Source organism: Pseudopipra pipra, chromosome 10 (assembly GCF_036250125.1).
Source record: "Pseudopipra pipra isolate bDixPip1 chromosome 10, bDixPip1.hap1, whole genome shotgun sequence".
NCBI classification, from domain to species: domain Eukaryota; kingdom Metazoa; phylum Chordata; class Aves; order Passeriformes; family Pipridae; genus Pseudopipra; species Pseudopipra pipra.
This window is the reverse complement of record NC_087558.1, coordinates 12,533,223-12,549,020: the sequence shown is the minus strand read 5'-3', so window position 1 is coordinate 12,549,020 and position 15,798 is coordinate 12,533,223. Positions and strand designations below refer to the sequence as shown.

At 47.1% G+C, this 15,798-nt stretch overlaps 1 long non-coding RNA gene across 2 annotated transcripts; it reads right to left on the bottom strand.

Moving 5' to 3' along the window:
• Nucleotides 1-547: 547 nt before the first annotated feature.
• LOC135419641 (uncharacterized) lies at nucleotides 548-14,968 on the bottom strand. Of its 2 annotated transcripts, XR_010433069.1 has the most exons (5): nucleotides 14,627-14,968; nucleotides 14,399-14,486; nucleotides 7,966-8,060; nucleotides 1,522-1,759; nucleotides 548-748 (listed from the first exon to the last, which is right to left on the bottom strand). It is a non-coding gene; the product is annotated as an uncharacterized LOC135419641 (long non-coding RNA). The 2 variants fall into 2 exon arrangements; XR_010433070.1 differs by lacking the exon at nucleotides 7,966-8,060.
• Between the last annotated feature and the right edge of the window lie 830 nt (nucleotides 14,969-15,798).

Genomic DNA, 15,798 nt, shown 5'->3' with positions numbered 1-15,798 from the left:
AAAGTATATAAAGCACAATTCTTTGGAGAAAGGTTTGTTAAGGATTATGATTTCTTGAACTCTTCAATTTCTTTTCCTGGGAAAAGGGTACATCCTAAACTCTCCTCTCCAGCTCTTTACAAGGACTCCCAGATGCAGAGACATTCAGCTCCTAATTTTACATTTGTTTGATTCTGAACAACAGGAGACAGGGAGCAGCAGGATGCACTGCCAGCTATTAAGGAGCCCTTTTATTATGCAAAATTTGCATCTTGTCTAAGTTTAAGGCCTTAAATGAGTAAAGACAGAGCCAATTAAAGAAAAGGACTAGAAGAAAGAACAAAGTGGTCTCCAAAGGCACGGCAAGAGGCAAGAGCCCACTGTATGCAGTGATGGACTTTGTGACAGGTTCTCTTACCAGGGTATTTCTTCTACAGACATTTGGATAGTACATTTGGAAGTGGTCAAAGAACTTCCTTCTGGGATCTCAATAACTGCCAACTAGGCAGAAGGACTGTGCAATTTGTAAACTCTTAAATTAAGATATACAAAACTCACAGGCAATATATAAGCAGTCCTCTGCATGATACTTTATTCTGTTTATAAAGCTTAGCACTCAGATGGAAAAAACATTGATGTCTCTTAGTGATAGTTGCCCTGGGCTACCTGCACCATGCCCAGGGCAGCAGGAATCCTCTCCTTCCTTCTCTCTTTTGCGGGGTCAGTTTATTACCAAAGCTCACAGCAATGCTCCATGATGATCCCATGCCTATGGAAGAAAGGATGGTGGAAGCTTTGTATTTGAGGGATGATGGCTGCAGGACCATGGGTGATATGCTCACCTCCATTCATTAGATAGCAATTACCCTCTTTGCCCCAGCCTGGGAATCTCCTGGGACTGCCTTGCAAAGCAGGAGCCATTGCCAGAGAACATGATTTAAATGAGCTCCAGGCCAAAATGCAAGATAATTCCTGGCCTGGTGAAAGGCAAGGTTTCCTCTCTGTGCAAGAACTAGCAGTGAGACCTTGGGAGAGGAAGCATCCAGGCTCAGATAGGCTCCTTTAAGGATTATACACTTTTTCCACCTGCTGAGCTGTGCTATGCCGGGTGGGACTCCTCAGCTACAGAAAGGAGCCCTTACAGGCGTTAGAAGTAAGGAAGGGTGTGGAAAAAGATCAAGGGTTTCTTTGTCACGCAGGGTTTTGAGCATTAGTAGAATTCATTAGTGGAGTCTGATAATAAAGAGCAGTAGCAAAGTGCATTAGGCCACCTCTGTGCCTCCAGAGCTGTGCAAAGCCAGCCTGTGGCAGGGCACAGCTTCAGGCTCTCTTAGCTCATCTCTCAGTCTGCAGCCAGAGCACAGCAGCAGCAGGGGAGATCCAAACCAGATGCAGCTTCTCAGCCTTAAGCAGAGCTAATGTCAACCAGTACAGCCCTGTTCTCCCAGCTGTGTTCCCCAAAGACATTCTCCTGGGTCAGCCATGCCTAAGCTGTAGCACGAAGCAGTGCAGGCAGTAATGCATGTGCAGGGTGAACTTTACCTCTCACTGCTTCAGTCCCAAACTTTGTCGTCTCCATGGAGGCAGGTTGTGCTTCCTCCTGACAGATCCCACTGCACAGACAATTTATAAGCTGGTACAGGCTCTTCTGAGATTGTGTCATGGATGTCCTTGGGTATTTTGGGCTCTGTGCTAGCCAGCTTTTGGTTCCCAGCTTCAATCTTGCCCAGGGCTAGGTGCTGCAGTGTGGCAAGAGCAGAGCAAAGGTGACAACAGAGCTCTGTGGAACAGAGGAGAAATCCCCCATTATACACCCCTCCTAAGAACTTATCCCCTCTCTGCTCACAGGGCAATTTAAAACTTTCTACTCCCTGTAAGATAAGAAAGATACAGAGCAGTGGATGGCGGGTGGATGGAATTTCATGCATTGGCACAGCTGTGCCCAGCACCCTGTGGGTGGCACAACTGACCATCTGTGTGCAGCTGATGAGGGTCTTGCAGTTACCCCCACACCACCTCACTGCTCTGCAGCCCTTTCCATCCTCTCAGGAAGATTCAATGCTGTCTTGGGGATGTGACAATAAAGGACCAGCCTGCAAGGTCTGTATTTGCAACTCTTTTGGCACCTGCATTTGTTCTATGCTGGGCAAGTGAAGCTGTCAGGGACAACACCTAAGGCACTTTTTCCCAGCACCACCTCTGCAGTTTTTGAGCCGGGTGGCTGCCACTGGCACGTGCATACAAGGCAACAGTTCCCCTGTCATTGCCAATGACAAGGAGCTGTCACCTGGTAGTCCAGCACCACTGACACCTGTCCCCATCTGCCCCCACTGCCTGCATCTCTGACACGGGCCGGCACAGGACTGAGGGGCTGTGCTCTGGGGATGAGCCCTGTGCTGACTGGGGACAGGAGGGGCTGGGCTGGCCTTTCTAAGGAGAAGTTTGGGCTTATGGCCCCCCCAGACCACATGAGCAATTTGCACAACTGAGAAAGATGCTGCCCATTGTGAACAAAAAGGGACTGGCCTGAGCTCTTCCTCCCATCAGCACTGTCCCCTCCAGTGTTTTGCAGATGCTAATGGGCTGTGGGGGGAGGCTGCCTCCAGACTCAGGGATGCCTGCAGGGAATTTTCCTGGCTCCTTCAGCTCAGCTCTGACAAGCATTTATGAAACAACACTCAGAGCTATGAGTCCACAGTGCCTGCAGGTGTTTGGACTACAGCTCCTGTGTTGGACCCAGCACTCCTGGGCTCTTGATGTAGTTGTAGGGAGGACAAGGGAAGATATGGATTGAGGAAATGTAAAGACATCTAAAAAGCGTAATAAAACTGGAGCTGGATGGGATGGATCCTACACCATGATAAGACAAACATGCTCTGTGCCCTGGGAGCAAAATTAGCCTAGCAGGGGTGGCTGCTCTTCTCTAGGTTGGTCATAGTTGGAAGTGAGACGAGCTGCAAAAGCCGTGATGCTCCATAAACCCTGTACACTCACAGCCCTCTACCCTATCAAGGTAAAGGGACCCAGGAGCAGAGGAATTCCAAGCCCACTTTCTTTAGAATCCCTTAACAGCCTTGGCACTTCAATCCCACTGCTGCCTGCCCACTTGCCTTTGATGACAGTCAACACTATCACTTTCAATCAAATGAAAGGTGTCAGAATCTGCCAGGGAGGGGTGCGTGCTCTCTGGGAGTGTCCTTCAGGCTCCACAGAGTGCCATTCCAGTGCTAGTGTGCTGCCTTGAGCACAGCATAATGACAGGGGAGAATTGCAGCTCAGGGGAAGGGGATTTGGGTTATCTGTGGAGGGGGAGACATGATTAATATCAGTGTTTGAAAAAGGAGGGGGGAGCCATGGATCCACAGTGTCTAGGCAGCAGTGGAGTCTCCTCAGATGGACCCGCATTCAGCCAGCTCCTTTGGTCCCAAAGGAACAACTATTTTGGGAGCTCGAACCAAAGTGAGTTAAAAATTGTCGTTAATCACTGACCCCTGTGATGCCGAAAGTGCTTCCTAAGGGAGGAGGTGTGTGCTTGAAACAAAAGCCTACAATTCCATTCCAACAGTGATTAAATTGACAGAAGTTGTGCCCTGTAATGCAGCATTATGGAAATCAAGGCAAACAAGATTAACCCACATTGACAAGGCATTTATCCATGGCTAAGAAGAGACCCATGCCACAGCACCTCTGTCCCGCAAGTTTACACCAGCCCACAAGAGTCTAATCCCTCATGGCCTGTCAAGCTATTAGGCAAATCTCTGGCTCTCATTTGCCTAATCCAATAGCCCCCAGCTTCATAAGAAAGACCTCCTAGTGGGCCTTAACAACCATGTTTGTTAGGCCTTATATAAGTAAACAAAGCTCTTAAAGCCCAGCAGCTTCCTCTTCCATATGAGATCTCAACACCCTCTTAACCTGGAGATAAAACCAACCACACTCAGAAAAGGAGGATGTGTTTATAACAGGTCGAGTTCTGCCCCCACAATAAGCATCTGAAGGATTTTGTCATCACTAGCTCACATTTAACACTCATGGAAGAGTTGCCAGGTACCTGATTTCATCCCAGAGCCTTCATATCATCATGGATTTATTGCTGATGAAGTCACAGTGCTCATTCCCTGTTCTGCCAGCTTCAGTGGAGGAATAAGCAGTGTTAAAGCATCCTTCGAAGACCAAGATGTTTTGTGTCCTTGTGCGAGCATCACCAGGAGACCAAACACTTTCACAGGCTTGTACACCTGAATCTACAAATGCTTTCTTGGAAGCCCTCTAAATATTTTCTGAATCCCATCACTGGCAGTGATACCTCTGACATTAAACAGAGTAGATGCATTCCCTAGTCCTTGAATTTTAGGACACCACCACCTCTGCTCTAGGGATATATGCCTCCCTAGTGCTTTGGCCAAGGATCCAAACTGTCTCAAGGCTCTCTGGATCTCCCGGGGCTGAGAGCTGCTCTTATCTCTGTCACATCATTAACAATGTCCTTGACAATATGGTTTGCTCCACAGACAGGCGAATCTTTAGGGAGAGTTCAGGCAGATGAATAGGCTTGGCTGCCTACCAGTTTTAGCTAGGTCTCTGGGCATTTGGAAACTAAGATGAAAATATCACAGAAAAAGGTTTCCCAAGGGGCCTTCCCCTACAGCTCAAGTGAGCCTGGGGTCAGGAAGCCATAATCACATTTTCTCCCACTTTTCCACAAACTGGATTTGAAAAGGCAGAGCTCAGAGGGTAGATTTTTAAGGAGAAACACACAGCCAACAACACTGAGAGGTCCAGTGAACAGGAATGCTAGGACAAACACCTCTATTAAAGACAACCCATGGACTGTTACTGACAGTTTGCCACTGCCTGCTCCGACCCTCGGCAATTTGAAGATGAGCAGGCTGCAGAAGTAGCAGAAGAGCTCTGTGGCCACAGACAACACCTGAAGGAAAATGCAGGATGAGCCTTTGCCATGCTGTCAGTACTATCCCTCTCCACAAAACCATCGTGGTACTGTAGAGGAACAGAGGATCTGCACATAATTCCAGAGCTGTGCATGGGCTGGCAGATCCACAGGACCACAGAGTACTAGTAGTCAAAGCCTGGCTGCCCTGGGATGATGGATGTTGGGTGGTTGGCTTCTTACTGCTGTAGCTCATCTTTTACAAATAGCATCTCTCTAGGCACTCACACAACTCTGGGCAACACATGGAGAGTGAAAAAGCACTTCACTCTTCTACCATATGCATGGTAATTTCAAGGGAAAGGGCAAGTAAGCATTTTAACTTTTAAAAATAAAAAGGCTCCAAAACGCTTTGCGGTCCTCCAGCCTTTGCCCCTGCCCAGTCCCCAAGGATGTAGGTATGAAACATTGTGTGTTTTCAGCAGCCTGGACTGGAGTTCCCTCAGAGACTGGTGGTGAGCAGGGACCTGATCCGGAACTGTAAATCCTTCACATCCACCAGTTGAGCAGCTGTTCAGGTTAGGTCTCATTTACATGCAAAGCAGTTCAGCCATCAGCAAGGATCTCTAATGATGTAAATCAGTCGGGTGTCATCCTAGCAGTGAAAGTCAAGGGAGCCCTTATTTGCTTGAATCTAGCACATTTCAGCAAAAGTGCCATTTAGTAAAAAAAAGGAGATTTTTACTGTGGAGTATGTCCCACAACCCTCAGTCACTTTCCAGCTGAGATCACAGCTAAATCGCTTATCTTTACATTTTCATACAAATCTGATTATCCTTGAACAGCTAATTGTTTCATAAGTGCCACTTGGAAGCTATCCATTTCCAGCAGAAATAAAGAAATTACACTATAAAACTGTCTACCTTTGCCATGAGTCACTTTAGCACATAGGATGAATATTTGGCACTCTTCACTTTTTCAGATTAACTCACATATTTATTTTGGAAGAAAAAAAATGGACTGCTTTAATTCCTTTCCATCAGAATTCCTCATATTTGCTTAGCTTATTGAAACTTTTTTAAAAGACCTTACAGTATGTGGGTTATATAGTGACTGCTGATGGAGAAGACATTCACATCTCCTTTCATGTAATAAAAAAAAAGCAGAAAAATTCTATGAGAGCATTTGATACTTTTTTGAGAGAGTCAGTAAACCCTACAGCTTATGTCACCTGCCATGAAGAAAGGTTTCATCTCTTTGGCTGAGGCCATGGAAACATGCAGCAAGGACGTAAATTCAATGTCTCCTGGATGGAGCATGTGTCTCTCTTCCAAAGGGAAATTCTAACATATTGCAATTAAATTTCTTAATGATCTATTCTGAGCTAGGCTGGGAAAACACCCGAGAAAGAAAAAAGGTTCTGGTCTTTGGAAAGCAAGTCAGGGATTTCCCTCATCTGTTCTCTCAGTCTGATGAGAAATAGTTATAAACCTTTGCAAAAGAGTGTCACTTAGACTGAGAAAAAAAATTCTACGTGTTGTCCCATGTTAAAGTTAAAGTGGTTAAAGTTTAAAAGAACAATCAAGTTTAGCTCAGCTTCAGTGAATTACACAGTTTATAAGCATCTTTGGATGTTCTTCTAGATGGGCCTGATGTAAATGTCATATCCAGGAGCTGAAACCAAGAGTTCTGCTTCAGTTTTGTGTTTCGCCAATGAAAATCATGCAAGGTGGAGGAACTACAGGAAAAAGAAATGACAAAAGTCATGAGCATCTGCAAAGTACCACTGGAGATCCAGGACAAGGGATGTGCCTCTTTCCTTCAAGCTATGTATTCTTGGTCAAGTCACTTATCCCAGTCTGCAAAATGTGACATTAATTAACAAATGGCCAGGGAAGAAATTGTAGAGCAATATGAACAAGTGGTATATCATTATGAGTAAGGTTTGTATCAAAGCCTAATATTTTTGTAAATTTAGGTGAAATGGATCTATACAGTGACCTAACTAAGGACTTGAAAGCTGGGGAAATCAGAGGTACTTCATACAGGCAGGATCCTTCTGTGCTAGAAGACTCTGCCTCTGCAAGGAGCTACGTGCCCTCCATTCCTATCAACTGCAGTGAGGCCGTGGGTGCTCCTCCCTCCCTAGATTGAAGCCTAAAATTATCAATTAGGAAAACAAATGTGGGTATTAGACATCTTTTTGTGAGTGTCAGTTCAGCAATCACTTTATTACAAGTAATTTTAGTATTGAATGTAGTGCAATTTCGGTAATTTAGCAAAGTACAATGATGGATTAAAGTGCTTGGTGATAGATGCTTATTTCACCTTCTGAAACACAATTATTATGCACTTTACTCAATAGTAGTATCTTGTTCCAACTAAAATACACGTTGTGTAATTCTTTAAGCCATAGAATCATAGCAATTAGAGAGGGAAATGGCTGATTAGGTCACTTATTCCAGCCTGTTGCCAGCCCATGATTGCTCCCTGCCCTGTATCAGCTAGAGTTTTCCCCAAACTCCTTTTACATGCTTTAGTGATATCCATTAAAAAAAAAAAGAGACTTCAACCACAGTTGAAAGATTCAGCCTTTTACTGAAGAAAAGCCTGTATATTTGCAGTGGGAAGAGTTTGAGGGGTTTTCACCTCCTCCTTATGGCAGATGGCTGAAATACCAGAATGCTCTTCAGTGATCCTTCTTCATGGAAGCAGCTTTGCTGAAAAAATTTCCCCGTTTCCCTTCTAAATTAAATGTGTAAGTCCTGCTTTTTAGTCTGGAATTCCTCTAACTACTTTTTGCCTAACGACAGCTTAATATTTAGCATTTGCTAAAACATAAACAGAAATAAAAATGAGACTGAGTGAAATTTAACTCAAGAAAAGCCACCGTTCCTGACCTGTACTGGTAGAGGGATAGTTGGGATGTGGTTTCTACTGCTCTTTTTAGGGAGCTCAGCTGTACAAACCATCTCACTGCTATGAAGACCAGGGCTCTCTCTGCTGCCATATGCTGGATGCCCCTTACCACATCCCAGTCAGGGGAACCGAGCAGACACCAAGAGCCTAGCATTTTATTACATGTACAGACACACCTGCCTGCAAGTCCTGCGGAAACAGCACTTCTGGTGCTGGCCTTGTGCCTTCTCTATGTTTATCCTTGGGTAGTATCCTTGAGAGCAGGTGCAACCTATGGAAACAGCACATTTAAATAAGTAAAAGAGAACGTCTTGAGAAAGGAAGCTTTCAATATGAACTCGTGCGAACAGCCAGGGAGAAAAACCTGTGCTGTGAAGCTGAGCTCTTCCAAACATTGAAGAGACAGACCAGTGGGGAGCTGCATGTGCAGATGACACCCCAACAGTGTGGCCACCTCTGTAAAGTGTTGCCCAGCTGTGGATTGCCCAGGCTTGGCAGGGCCAATAGTGTCCTCAGGGTTTGCCATGCAGCCAGCTGGGGCAGAGGGCATGATGTTCAGACACAGGATATGACAATCTCTCCCATCATGGATAAGCTCAACTAGTGATTAAAAAAGAAAGGAATGAGTGATTCTTCTGGACAACTCAACTCTTCTTGACAACTCAACTTGCTCCAAGCAAGCAGAGCCAGAACATCTATCATCCATCCACAAGCCCAGTCCTCACTCCATTATCCAGCTTAGGAGGTGGCTTACTCTACATGTTACTGGAGTAAACAGACATCTCCCGGGGTAAAACACTCTTCTGTGCAAGCAGGTATTAAGCTCAGCCCCATGGTGACCTTTCCCCCTTTATCTTACTAGCTCCCTGAGCCTTCCTGCCTGGTGATCCTCCACTAAGGTTATCCTGCAACTGAGCTGCACACAGGAACAGGAGTACAAAGATGCATAGGTACAACTGACCCAAAATTAAATACCAAACTACTTCTATTAAACTTCAGAGGTTCTGAGGCTTCAGCCACAGAGTGAATGCCTGTGAATCTGGAGACTGGGGAAGAAAAATTCCCTGGTGCAACTGTCGGGTGCCATTCAGCTCCAGCCATGAAATCACAACATTTACTTTGTAGGGCTGTGCCTGTGTCTTGTCAGAGGCACAGCCTCTCACAGCACAGGAACAGGCTCTGTTCCCAGCTCTACCACAGACTTCCCGCATCTGTCTGGAAAAAAAATCACTGAGAAGCACATCTGAAAAAATGTTACACGCTCAGATCCAGACATTTGATCTAACACCTGGCCTAGCTCTCAGCAGCACTGGACACTGCAAACACTGTTGGCTTCGACTGGGGCACTTGTAAAATCCAGACCTGATGGGCAGTGGGGATGGAGGGAACATCTGCTTCTTCACTGCACTACACAAACTTCACACTAAGGTACCTTTTCAACAGAGCTGTGTACAAGTCAAACCAGTTAAACCAGTGAACAGTTGGTCTTTGTTCTGCATACATGCCAGAACATTAAAAACTCTCACAGTTTGGCACCAGAAAGACAGAGACCCAAAGCTAGTGACTGTGTTTGGAAACAGGAGACATAAACTCTTTTAGTTCTGTTTTCCCACGTGTAAACAGAGGATGCCAATTTCTGCCTGGTACTTAGGACTCCCAGGCATTTGGAAAGCACTGAGGGCATCCCATTGATGACATAAAAGCTGCTTGCAGTACTTCTTGCTTCATCTGTTTTTAAAAAGTTAGTGAGGTGCTGGCTGGACACTATTATATTTGCTGTGTCACGCACAGAACAAGATACTGTTGCACACATTATAAAACAAATTACTGTTGAGCATGCTGAACACAGGAGTTGCTTTTTGACATTTCATTTAGTGCATTATATTCTGCCCTAGACAAAGAACAAGTGTGTGGACATAGCTGAAAACAGGAGATAGCTTTAAAAGAAGAGAAATATACGGTTTCAGAAGTGTTTCTCTGCCTTGCCATGTTTTTTTGCTCGTGGTTCTCCCTGTAGAAGAGGAGGAATTCAAGTGTGACAGTGTTTGCATTTACAGGTACCTTGTTGAAGCAGCACACCTGTGTTGCATGACCACTATCTACAGCAGAGCTGAACATGCTGCTCTACAGCATGGTCTGTAAGGAACAAGCACCTCATGCTCCAACAGGTATCAGTGGTCTGGATGTGTCACCTCAGCTAAGAGGCAGAAACACGCTGGTTATTCGCTGCCAATCAGTCCTGATGCAGTGATTTTGCTGCCATCCCAGGAGCTGTATGTTCCACTGCAAGAAACCTGGGAATGGGTTTGATGGGCAGTGTCTGCTGCTGTGGGGAGAACAGCAATCTCAGACCCTCTGTGTGAGGGCAACCACGGGCAGCAAGGACATTGCAAGCAAGCTTGTCACTCCCCATCTCCTCAGGGGCAAGTCAGGCAGTACAGGGCCCTCACTGTCACACTCCACCAAGTCTGCTGGGACACGTCATGGCCAGGGATCACTCCTAGTCAGGGCTTTTTCAAATAAGCAAAAAAAAGTGAAATGTCAAATAAAATTGAGTAAGAAAAGAAAAGTGGCATCTTGTGCTCTTCTTATCTCCTTCATTCCCAGGGGTCTCTGATGCCTTAAAAGAGTGGCAACCTTTCTGAAACCAAACCTTTTTGATAAATGATGCAGTTATTTATTTTGCAGAAAGTTGAAATTTGTCTTGATGCCATTTTCAAGTAACACAGCATCTAACAAAGAGAATCATAGGTGATTTACTGCATGGCACTCCATTTATCTCAGGGAAAGAAAGACCCTATTTGAACCTCTCAGGATTTGCACCTGTAATTCCACTGAACCAAAGGCTTTGGAACCTGAGGTTCAGCAGTTTTCCCCCTCAAGATAAGACCAGGTTTTCCTGTTCCCCATGAATCACCACAACCTTGCAGACTGCTGTGGAACATGAATTGCCTACTACACAATGCCAGCATCTGTACATCCCATAAGCAAAAGGTGACCAGTGTGATTGTGCAGCCATTCATGCCACCAACCACTCCTGCTAGTGCTCCCAGATTGGATGGTGAGGACTGGGGAGTAAGATCTTGCATATGGGATGCATCCTGTGTTCTCAATGCTGCACACTTGCAAGCTGCTCCACTGTTTATGTCCACTTCAGCTTCTCCTGGGGCACCTGACAAGCAGAGGTATTTTCCTTGCCTAAAACTCCAGCTTTGCCTCATGCTAGGGTATGTTTTAATGATTTACCAGGAGAAATACATGTGCATTCAGAAGTAACTGCAGGGGCCACAAGTGTCATCTCAGATTTCCATGATTTTAACCAGAAGATGACAAACTTGGAGCTGATCTGGAAGTCCTGCTTAACCTAAATCCCCTCTGCCCACCCCAGGACTCTGGCGCTTGTCCTGCAGCTGAAAACGCCAATGCAGAGACAAATGCAATCTTTACAGCCTGGATCAGCACTTTGCCTCCTCCGGGAAGCGTGACCCCATCGTCTGACTGTTGGTTCTGATGCAACAGCCAGTCATTGCACCAGTGAGGACCTCAGACAGCCCCAGGGCTGCACTATCATTGCGAGATAAACACACTGAATTGCTCAATAGATCCTATGATGATCTGAGGGTGGAAGGACAGTGCTTTCATATGCTGCTCTGTTGACTATCACACCCATGTGTGAGGCTAAAGGGCTACTGTTCCTTGGGGCATGGCAGCTGCCCTTGAGGAAGTGACCCTGAGCCATGACACCATCCCCGTGCTGCCAGGGAAGGCTGGCTCTGGACTCCCAGATACTCCCCCAGCCACCGGCAGTATGAATTGTGGCAGCGAGCTGAGCACAGAAAAAGCACTCCAGGGTTTCCAAGGAGAGAAGCAAGCAGTTGTTGACAGCATTTTCCCCAAGTGTTACCCAAATCTGCAACAAGTTGTAACAGGCTTGTCATAAATTTGTGCTGCCAAACTCTCTCTGGAAGAATCTCTCCTGACACCCAGGAGGGCAGACCTCCCTCCCTGGAAAGGAGGGGAAGAAGGCGGCTGAGGTGGGTAACCAGATCCTTCTTCACTGTCTCTTCTCTCTGCGTGTGCTCAAAGCAGCCTGCCATGGGCACGTCTTCGGAGGTCGGACACCATGGGAGGGTGGCTGCCTGCCAGGCAGGCTGTGAGAGCTGGGCTCTCTGCCTGAGACAAGGCCAGGAGGGAGGAGAGGCCGTCTCCTGCCCTGGGTGATAAACCTCTGGCTTTTTCTCAGCTCCCTTTGTGAGCAGCTCAGCCATACCACCTATGCTGTGCTTCACAGGCCCTCTCTGTAGACCCAGAAAACCCATGTTCTAACCCTAGGGATAAGTGCTGCCCTCACACACAGTTAGGAGAACAACTGTCTTCATCCTGCCTGCAGGTTGTTTTAAAGATCACAAGTTCACCCCAAACACCCTTGGAAGTGGGAAAGAGAGACCAGAAAGGTTGTACAGGGCTTTACTGTGCAAGAGAAGGAGTGGGTCATAGAGCACAGGACAGGGAATTAGGACATCCAGGGTAGGATCTCTGCTGACAGACTGGGCAGCCCAGCAGGCATGGTGACAACCCACATCTGTGGAAGCTTGATCCTGCTTAGCTCAAAGCCTCTCTGCTGAGGTCTCCTGTGCTGTGCTGATGCTGTCACGCTGGCATAATGTGTCTGTGGGGGATCTGCAAAACAGCTCTGAGAAAGACTAATTTTTCCCACCAACTGCTCCACTTTTTACAGCCAAGCTGTAGTAAAACAGGGAATAACCAAAGAAACGTAGTTAGCTCCCAGGAGATTTTCAGCTGGAGGGAAATGACAATGTCTTGTGACAAGGAGAGGAAATTCAGGCCAAGCAGAGCACCCAGATCAGCTCCCAGATGTTTCAGAGAAAAGCATCCAAACCACACCTGAACTGCAGTGTGGAAAGAACTTGCAAAATGCAATCAGAGACCAACTAGCCCATGCACACAAGCTGCCAGACAGGTGCCAGCAGCATTACTACCCTCTCCTCTCTCCATTGTTATCATCTGCCAAACAGGAGAGCAAGAATGTGGACACCTACAATTGCCAACCCATAAACCTGGGATCAGAGCAAGCTGCTGTGAGATACGTGTACCTGCCCTGCCCTTGGTTCCCAGCACTGCTGCCCACAGCAGAGCCAAACCAGAGTATGCTGGTTACTGACAGGGTTTTAGCAGCAGGAAGAATTAGCAGAGAAGCTTTTGTGGCCTGGATCTTAATGAGATTCATTTCCAAAGAAGCCCATGGTCTCACTGCAGTTTCCAAGCAGAAAGGAATCACCTGAGGGCTTTGAAAGGGAAAGAAGAGGTACTTCATTAGCGCTACAAGAGCAGAGCTCAGCAGGAAGGGAGGGCAGAGAGTTGAGCCCAGGCCACGCCACATGGCAGGGCAGCGTTTTGCTCCATCTGTGGTATGGACGTTCAAGTATGCTGGATTCCAGGTTAAAGGAATACACACTTATGCACATTCTTCTATAAGCAAGTGAGATGCCACTTAAAGATCACACTGAAACTGGCCTCTCTGTGATTCTCTAGGAGTAAAATCAGATTTGAAACTATAGTAATTTAAGAAAAAAATACCAGAATTGCTGTTTAGGCTGCACATAGCCTGGGATCTGGTTTCAGAAGCTTTGCAGGGACATTCCATGCCACTTCCAAGGACTTGTTAAAAAATACTTCATACCATCAGAGTTCTGTGGGATTTTTTTCTTGCTAGTCCTGCAGGCTACCATGGAGAAATTCACTAGCAGGATTTCTGTAGGACTCTGACTCACTCAGGAACTTTTATTACTGCTTTTAAATGTTTGACTGCCTTTTGACTGCTGGCAGAAAAGTTATTAAATGTTTTACCAGACGTGGCCAGAAACTCTTTATAAAAACATCTTGGCCTGGCATAAAGCATATGTCTCTACTTATCTCTGTAGCATGTGCTCAAAGCTCTCACATGTCCCCTGGCAGTGGAAGAAACTTGGGACCTTTATGTTTCTAGGCTGTAGATAAACAGAGCATCCGATGTCCTGTGCTTATGTGAGTATATCTCCTGGCATGCAAATAGTCCCACTGCAGTGAGCAAGATGCATCAAATTTGCAGGACTGAAAAGGACAAGGCCCTGGTACAGACTCCAGATCATGGTTCATATGCACAGCTCTGTGGTCTGATCCTGCCTGGAACTGTCTACTCAACCATTTAACCCTTACTCAAGGGATTAAATTGAGTGAGGAGCTCTTACTCTTGCAAGTAACTAATGTCACTAGGTTGGGTGGCATTTTCAGTACTGTGTGACACGTTGTTTCTTTGCTCAAAGCCCTTTCCCCTCCATCATGGTTTTTTCTCCTTTTATCTTCCTCATTCAGATTAAGAGGAAACAAAGAAAAAGCATCCCACAAAACAGAGCAGAGAACTCCATCCCAGTGCTGAATGGAAGAAAGCAGGAATAAAATATCGCTGCCTGTTTCTGCTTTCACAACAGCAGCGAATCAGAACGTTCTGCTAAAGGGTCTGTTCATCAGAAGGACTCGTGTCTGATTATTTTGTCGTGTGTTACAGTGATCAAAAGCAGTGTGTTTCCACTAATTGTGCCTGCTGCTTACCTGCTTAGGTAGCTGTGCTTCAGGAAAGTAGCAAATGCTGCTTCAACTTCTCTGCATCCTTCTGTGGGCATCCTGTAGCTGAATGCACCTGTGTAGGGTTAAACACAGCAGGTAAGGTGAAGGAGAGAGGATCTGCGTTATCAGGGGCAGAGCAGACTGGGAGCAGTCCCATTCCTATCGCATGGGGTGGGGATACAGCTCGACCGTCCCCCACTTTACAGGGGTTACCTCTAAAAGGACCAATGTGTTGCTGCTATTCTGTGCTGCTATCCACACAGCCTCGGCAGCTCAGGTTTGCTGGGGAGTTTGTGCTCAAGCAGACAGGCTGCTCTGGGCTCCTTCCTAAGCTGGCAGCAGCGCTGGAGTGCAGCAGCTCGGAGCTAGCTCAGGGCTGTCCCTGCGGGCTTCGCTGGAGGCGGATCTCGCGTGTTACACAGCTGTCAGCGAGGCTGAACGCCGCTGTAATGCAGGGGAGACTCGGGCCCAGCCTCTGACCTGCACTACTGCACTGCAGATTAACCTCAAATTCCCACATTTCAGTAACTTCTGCTGGGGTGCAGATGGCAGGGTCGGGCCATTTGAGGATTCCGAAAGGGTGCCCTCCTGGGTGTGAGCCCTCTCTGCTCCCAGCCACGTGTGCCCTGCACCCACACACACTTTCACCACTCCAGCCACACATCGCTCTCTGCGTTGTGCGCTATCACCAACACCCACGCAGACCCACGGGGGCGAGCAGGCATCCTCCGAACGGGAGGAGCAAGATGGGTTTCGTTTGCAGGCTTCTTCCTCCCACAGGTCCGCAAGCGCTGGGAGCAGCCCCGGGTGTCCCGGAGGGCCGGGCAGGGCAGAGCTCGCACTAGCAAGGGCCGCTGGTGCCCCCTGTTGTCACAAGAACGTATAGGAGTTGCTGGGAGCACGAGTGGGACGTGCCACCCGCGATGGGCACAGAGCACCCGTCTCTTTGGGCTGCGGGTGTTGGGACACGGCTGAGCCTGGCAGCGCTCAGGGAACAGCCCGGGCTGGCTGCAGTAAGAGCTCAGTGGGTTTGCACCCAACAGGGCAAGAACAGCTGCTTCTTGCTCAACTCTTTCACCTGCTGGCTGCGCCAGCCAGGGAATCTCAATGCATCCCAGGATGCCTTCCTAAGTACTTAGAAAGATGCATCTGAAACAATCCATGAAAATCATGTCCAGGTTTCCCAACTAAATAGTATCCGAGCAAAAGAATCTGTTTTTCTTTAAAAAAAAAAAGGAGTGCAGAATTGCGGTGGGCAAGAGCTGATGGCTCAATACATGCTGTGGCACCGAGTCATCTCTGCAGAGGGCAGGGTTCAGCCCTTCCTGCCCAGCTCAGGGAAAAGCTGCTAATTCACACATCGCTTTTCTCAATGCGACATACCA